We start from the raw sequence: 6,426 nt of genomic DNA on the forward strand, positions 1-6,426 counted from the left end.
AAATTTTTGCACAAGAACAACTGTTCTTGTGCAAGAAGCTGCCAGTGTAGACATAGCCTCAGGATGGTTAAGCACTGGAATACGTTGCCTAGGGAGGCTGTAGAATCTCTATCACTGGAAATAGTGAAAAGCAGGTTAGATAAACATCTATCAGTGATGACTGGGCTGGTGCTTGGTCCTGGAGGGGGGGCTAGATTTGATGACCGCTTAAGGGCCCTTCCAGTTCTAGTAATCTATGCTTCTATGGCTGGCTATCACAGTAATACAATATAACTTGGAGTAATGTATGTGCTGGAGGTGTGATGTGAGAAGCTAGGCGTGTCTGACTTCATAGCAAACTGGTTTAAAAAGCATGTCAGGATGGAAAACTGAGGGGAGACAGCTGTTCATCGAGACAAAATAGCCCCTAGGTCATGTTACACTGGGCTGTGGACTCATGGTCTCTGTAACCTGCAGTGAATATGTAAGTATTGTATAAAATGTGGAATAGCTTGAACAGGCGTAGTTGGGAGCAGTCTGCTGTATTACTTTAGTTTAAATATATGTACCCAAAGAGTCAACACAACCCTGAAACTGTCCAGCATTAGTCAGTTTTAAATAAGTGTAACCCCCAAGTAGATTACGTGGATTCCCGGGGCCTTGTCTGCTGGCAGCTCAGGGAGAGGTACTCTGAGTTTGCCTTGGCTCTCCCTCCCTACCAGGGCCAGAGTCTGCCCGGCAACCCATAGGGAGTGAGATGCCCTTCCCAGGGAGTTCAGGAGGGGGAAGGAGAGGCCATTGTTGAGGGGAGTCTGGGGCCAGCAGGGCAAGGGGAGGACTGGCTGTGTGGGAGCTAGTAAGCTGTGGGCCTGCATGCAGGGTTCCCCCTGAGAACTGGCCTCTAGGGACCTGACAGCAGGATCCCTCAGCTGGGTTTTATGTCTCCACTGTTGATTCCCAGTTTGTGGAGTTTTCTGGGAGGCTCACCCAGCCAGTCTGAGTTGGCTCCAGCTCCCTGGGTGAGACCAGTCACCGCATGGTCTGCTCTGCTCTAGCTGCTAGTTCAGGGCTGCTGCCTGCTGGGTGGCACTGAATGCTGGGCTAGGAGGTTATAGTTTGGTGCAGTTGTGTGGCCTGCACCCCTTCGCGGTGAGGGGAAATTCTGGGATCGAAGCAGCCTGATTCCTGCCTGAAGAGGATCCCTGCCAGAAGAGAGCAGCCCCTCTGCAGTGACTGAGTCATCTCTCAACCTGAGGTCATTCATGGAGTGTGTGAGTGCACCAATTTTTAGTTAGTCAGGGAATTTGTTTGGGGATTTTTTTACCTGCTGCATATTAAACCTGTGGAGGGATTTGCTGCCTTCTCCCATGTGTGAGTCCTTTGGGCTGTCCTGGACCTAGTCAGCCCCACTGCTAAACCACTGCAGAGAAGAATTTTGTGCTGCCCACTTCCAACCCCAGTGCCCACAGACAAGCAGGCAAGAGAAGTGTCTGCCACCCATGAGGGGATCCCACTGTGGCTGGAGGAGCCGGGAGCAGCCTGGCCCTCCCTGGGGTCTGCCCACACATCTGTGGCTCGCAACTCTGACTGCGGGAGCAGATGGTGCCTCTCACATGCAAACATGCCCCCGGGATGTGTGCGGCACGTCTCAGTGTGTCTGGGGTCGTGCCTCAGCCCTTGATGCTAGCCTGCTTCCAGCCATGGCAGGTGCTGCCATGGGAGGTTCGCCCCCGTTGGGGCCAGACGTGTGTGGTGTCCCCTGAGCATGGCAGCAGGATCCCACCTGTGCTCAGGGGCTGCCTGCTGCGCCTGTGCCACACACTAATGCTGCACGTGGTTGCATGTGCATGGATCACAGCACGATGTCCAGTCCGAGCAGCCTGAGCGACACTCGCTCTCCACCCCCTCTGTGCCTATCTCCCCCGCCCTGTGTGTGTGACAAACTAAGACCACTCACTTAAACATCCCTCCCCAGCATCCAATGAGGCCTGGGAGACATTCTGGCTAGCTGTCACTGGCTCGAGGGACAGGGTGACGGTGTCCGTCTCCTACTCCGCCTCCTCTATGACCTCTGGCCGGGCGACGACAGGGGCCGGAGTCCACCACGATGGGTGGAGAAGATGTTTCCCCACCCCCTCAGGATCTCATGCAGCTCCTGGTAGTAGAGGCAGGTATGGGGTCCTGCCCTTGAGTGCAAGCTGTGCTCTCTGGCAAGGACATATCCCTGATGGAGCTCTTTCACTTTACTCCGGACCTGTTCTAAGATCCGGGGTGGGTGTCTGCACCCTGCCAGGTACTTGGCCACGCACACGAATATCTCAGCATTGCGGTGCTTGGAGTGGCGAGCCTGCAAGTGTCCTCCTCGCTCCACAGCTCGAGGAGGGACAGGATCTTCACTCCAGACCAGTTGGGTGCATGCCTCTTGGTTGCCCTAGGTGGGTTCCAGGACCTCTGGGGCTGCTTCCTGTGAGGGCCAGGGAGGTTTCCAGGGGTTTGAGGCTCTGCCATGGTTGGCAAGGCCTATGGCAGGGAGAATCATGTGATGAAGTGCTGCTCTCAGGCCAGCTTCCTGCCACAAGACTTGTCCAGGGTGCCTGCAGCTTTAAGAGGGGCCAGGAGACAGGAACTATAGAATTCTGATTAATCTGGATGGAGTGGTCACCAGGGCACCTGTGTTATTTCCTGGAAGCCTCTTCTTCTGGAAAAAAAAACCCTTCTCCCTGTCCACACATGCCTTTTTCCAAAAGAGTTTTCAGAAAAAGGCTTCTTCCACATAGGAAGAGGATTACCAATGCTGGAAAAACCCCTCTGGTCTTTCGATTTACCTTCAGAAGAATGCGATTGCAGTGTGGATGTAATGCAGGTTTTGTTGGCCAAATGGCCGTTTCCCCACAAAACTCTGTAGTGTAGACATACCCTGAGATGGGGAAGGAAAAGCATGCATGGGGAGGGAGCCACTCAGACATCCCTGGTGGTATTTGTAATTTAGCTGGAGCCAGTGATGGTGGTAGTGTCATCTGGATTCCTTTTTTGGGCTGTAGTAGCCAGGGTATCTCTCAGGATCAGGAGAACATGGTGAGGACCCACAGAGTTCAGGGTGACTCCAGGCTCCCAAAGGACTGTTGTGATGATAGACATGATGGTGATGCTTACTCCTTTCCCCTCTTTCCGTCAGCAATTGTGCTTGAGATCAACTCCCCCATCCTCACCTCTTTTCTTTTAAAAGCCCCCAAAGGGAGTGATGGCTGGAATAGCCCCAACATTTCATTATTTTCTCCACTCATTTAGCCTAATTTCTCACTCACTGATTTTTGTTCTTTGTTTCTGGTCCCACATGTCTCTTAGTTACCAGACATGAATTTAACACGGAATGAATTAGTCCAAACAAAAGACTGTTTGAAGACTGCCTCCCTTTTGCACTTTTTTCCATCAACATTTGTCGTGATGCAACATTTTATGACACTTCACTCACTTGTTACAACAAAGCTGAGAGGGTAAATGTCCCAACCAACACCTCTATAGCCCACTAGTCAGGGTTCTCACGTGCACAGAGTCAAGACAGTTGAAATTTGGATGGTGTCTGGATCACTTTGTTTCCTGTAGATGTTACTTTTGTGGAAACAATACACTATACCTCAGTACAAGTGACTTAAGCATTATGCTCTCGAAGGGGTCTGTGCTGATACTGCTTGATATGGTCTATTGTGTTAATCCTTCAGGAGCAGCACCGGCAGCACTGGAAGAACCCCAGCACTATACGTCATAGACAAGACTTCAAAACACCAAACCAAAAAGACACTGAAACAAAAGTGCTGAGGCAAAGCTAGTGAAGCATCAAAGAGAAGGGCCAAGGTCAGTGAACCAAAGGGCTCATCCCAGGAGGCATTCCTGGGAGGTCGACAAATGCCTTTGATGTCGACCGTGGAGCGTCCAGACTACCGCGTTGAGCCGACAAACAGCTGATCGGCTCAGCGTGGCAGCCATTTAAATTTAAATGAAGTGGCGATTATTTAAATCACTGCTTCATTTTCCTATGCCAGGTAGTCTAATCTACATGCCTCTGTCACCAGAGGCATGTAGTCTAGGCGTACCCTTAGAGTACCCATGCTAGATGAAGCTGATAGAGAGAAGATACTAAGTGTTCTTAAGTACTCGGCGTTTGTTTTTTTATGTCATTAGGATGTGGAAGTGTAGTGAGCCATCCACCCAATGTTTTGTTCATACCTCTGTTGAACACTTACTGGCTACGTCTAGACTGGCATGATTTTCCGGAAATGCTTTTAACGGAAAAGTCTTCCGTTAAAAGCATTTTTGGAAAAAAGCGCCTAGATTGGCACAGATGCTTTTCCGCAAAGGCACTTTTTGCGGAAAAGCGTCAGTGCCAATCTCGACGTGCTTTTCCGCAAAAAAGCCCCGATCGCCATTTTCGCAATCAGGGCTATTTTGCAGAAAACAAATCTCAGCTGTCTACACTGGCCCTTTTGCGCAAAAGGACTTTTGCCCGAATGGGAGCAGCATCGTATTTCCGCAAAAACACTGACAATCTTACATGAGATCGTCAGTGCTTTTGTGGAAATTCAAGCAGCCAGTGTAGACAGCTGGCAAGTTTTTCCGGAAAAGTGGCTGATTTTCCGGAAAAACTGACCAGTCTAGACACAGCCACTCAGTACCTTTTCTATCAGCTTCATGAAGCATGGACACTAAGTGACTATTCTTTCCCCCGCCCTTTTCCCTCCTTTTTCCTTCTCTCCTCTTATCTGCTATTTATTTAGAAACAGGATCTTTAATAACTCCATTCATTTGAAGAAGTGGATCGTGCCCATAAAAGCTCATGATACCAACTACATGTTTTATTAGTCTCTGTTAGTCCCCCTCCTCTGTGAGGGGGCCCTCACCCAGTGTCTCTCACCCGCAAGTTAGTTGTACGTCCTAAGTGTCTACCTATTGTCCTTGGTGCACTTTCCTTTAGTAGTTCATGGCCCCCCCCCGTGCAGGGAGGGTAAGGAGACCTGGGCCCTCCCTCTCTCTGGGTCTCAGCCCAAGACCCTACAAACAAGGGCAATGGCCTCCTGTTCAGTCGGTGGGGACGTCTCTGAAACTCACCAACCTGCGGGTATCTCTCCACCCTGTCCTGGGCCACTTCCTGCTGTAAGGCAGAAATATCAAGATGCAGATTTATTTGAATAAGTGCAAAGGTCTAATGTAAGTCTAAAACTCCATTTTGAGTTTAGAATGTCTTTGGTACCTTCCATTAAAGTCCAACGTTCTGTCACGTCCACAGGTGACTGTTAAAGTTTAAAACATCATTCACCTGTTAGTTGCCATTTACATAATAAATATTCATAAGCATTCCCAATATCCAATCAGTTTGTACCATGCCCAAGGTGCATCATTTGGCATCCAATCATTTTAAAACCTTATAGTTCATGCATATTCATGAGCGGAGGATATAAAAGCCCTTCCCTAGCATCAGTTCGTTCTGGTCGTTGGGCTTAACCCGGGATCAGGGTGTCGCTCGTTCGTCGGGAATAAGTTTAGATGAGCGAAAGAGAGTGAAAGAGGTCTTGTACAGCCTATAATGCTTATAATGGAACTCTAGGTATCTTTCTTTTCTTCAAGGAGTCTGATGGAAGGTCAGTTCTCCTAATTAGATTATTTTAGTTTAGGTAAGGTTAGATAGGTAGATCTCGTCATCGTGTCTGTACGTCAGGCTGCGTCGGTCCACGCATGTCGGCCGTCGTCGAGTCTGTACGTCGGGTGCGTCGAGATTAGTATAGGGTTTTTATTTTAGGTTAAGGTTAGGATAGGATTAGGATAGAGTCTAGCTTCCATCGCCTGTTCCGGTCGCTACCGAAGCGCGAGAAGAGGATCCGGAGACCACCTTCCGTGAAGCCTCTGAACCGACCGTCACCGAACTCAACCTGTACTTCGAGGGATCACCTTGGTTGTTCCTCTCCTGCGGCTTCCAATTGGCCAAAGGATTGTAGGTCGCCAAGCGACAGGATCATCCGACAAGGGACACCTGGTAGTTCCTCCCTGAAGGCTTTCAATTAGCCCGAGGGTCGTAGGTCGCCAGCATCACATCAATCGTCTCCGTCGCCGCAGACTCTGTGTAGGTATAGGGATCTTAAGGGACTTCCCCTCCTGGTCCATGTAGTGTAAAGGGGACTGCCCCCTTGTATGTTGTTTTGAGGTATTGTGTTGACAAATTTTCTATCTGTTCATAATATAGTCTTGTGGTTTTCAGTTTTAAAACCAGACTCACGTTTTTATTTTACGCGCCTTATTAGCTAAGATCTGACATTCTCTGGTGATCAGATACGGAGTAGCGGGTCGCTACCTTAAGTACCATCCCTTGTGGATTGGTTGGGTTATTAAATTAACCCTCGGGAGGCTGTCCTTAAGACATCCTTCCTAATTCTGTCGACATATAGCTAACACTGCCCT

At 49.4% G+C, this 6,426-nt stretch overlaps 1 long non-coding RNA gene across 1 annotated transcript; it reads left to right on the forward strand.

Annotated features, from left to right (window-relative positions):
• Positions 1 to 902: 902 nt before the first annotated feature.
• On the forward strand, positions 903 to 4,884 carry LOC112543522 (uncharacterized). Its single transcript, XR_003086704.2, has 3 exons — positions 903 to 1,250; positions 3,699 to 3,831; positions 4,752 to 4,884. It is a non-coding gene; the product is annotated as an uncharacterized LOC112543522 (long non-coding RNA).
• Positions 4,885 to 6,426: the final 1,542 nt, after the last annotated feature.

This window comes from Pelodiscus sinensis, chromosome 1, assembly GCF_049634645.1.
Source record: "Pelodiscus sinensis isolate JC-2024 chromosome 1, ASM4963464v1, whole genome shotgun sequence".
In the NCBI taxonomy this organism is placed as follows: Eukaryota; Metazoa; Chordata; order Testudines; family Trionychidae; genus Pelodiscus; species Pelodiscus sinensis.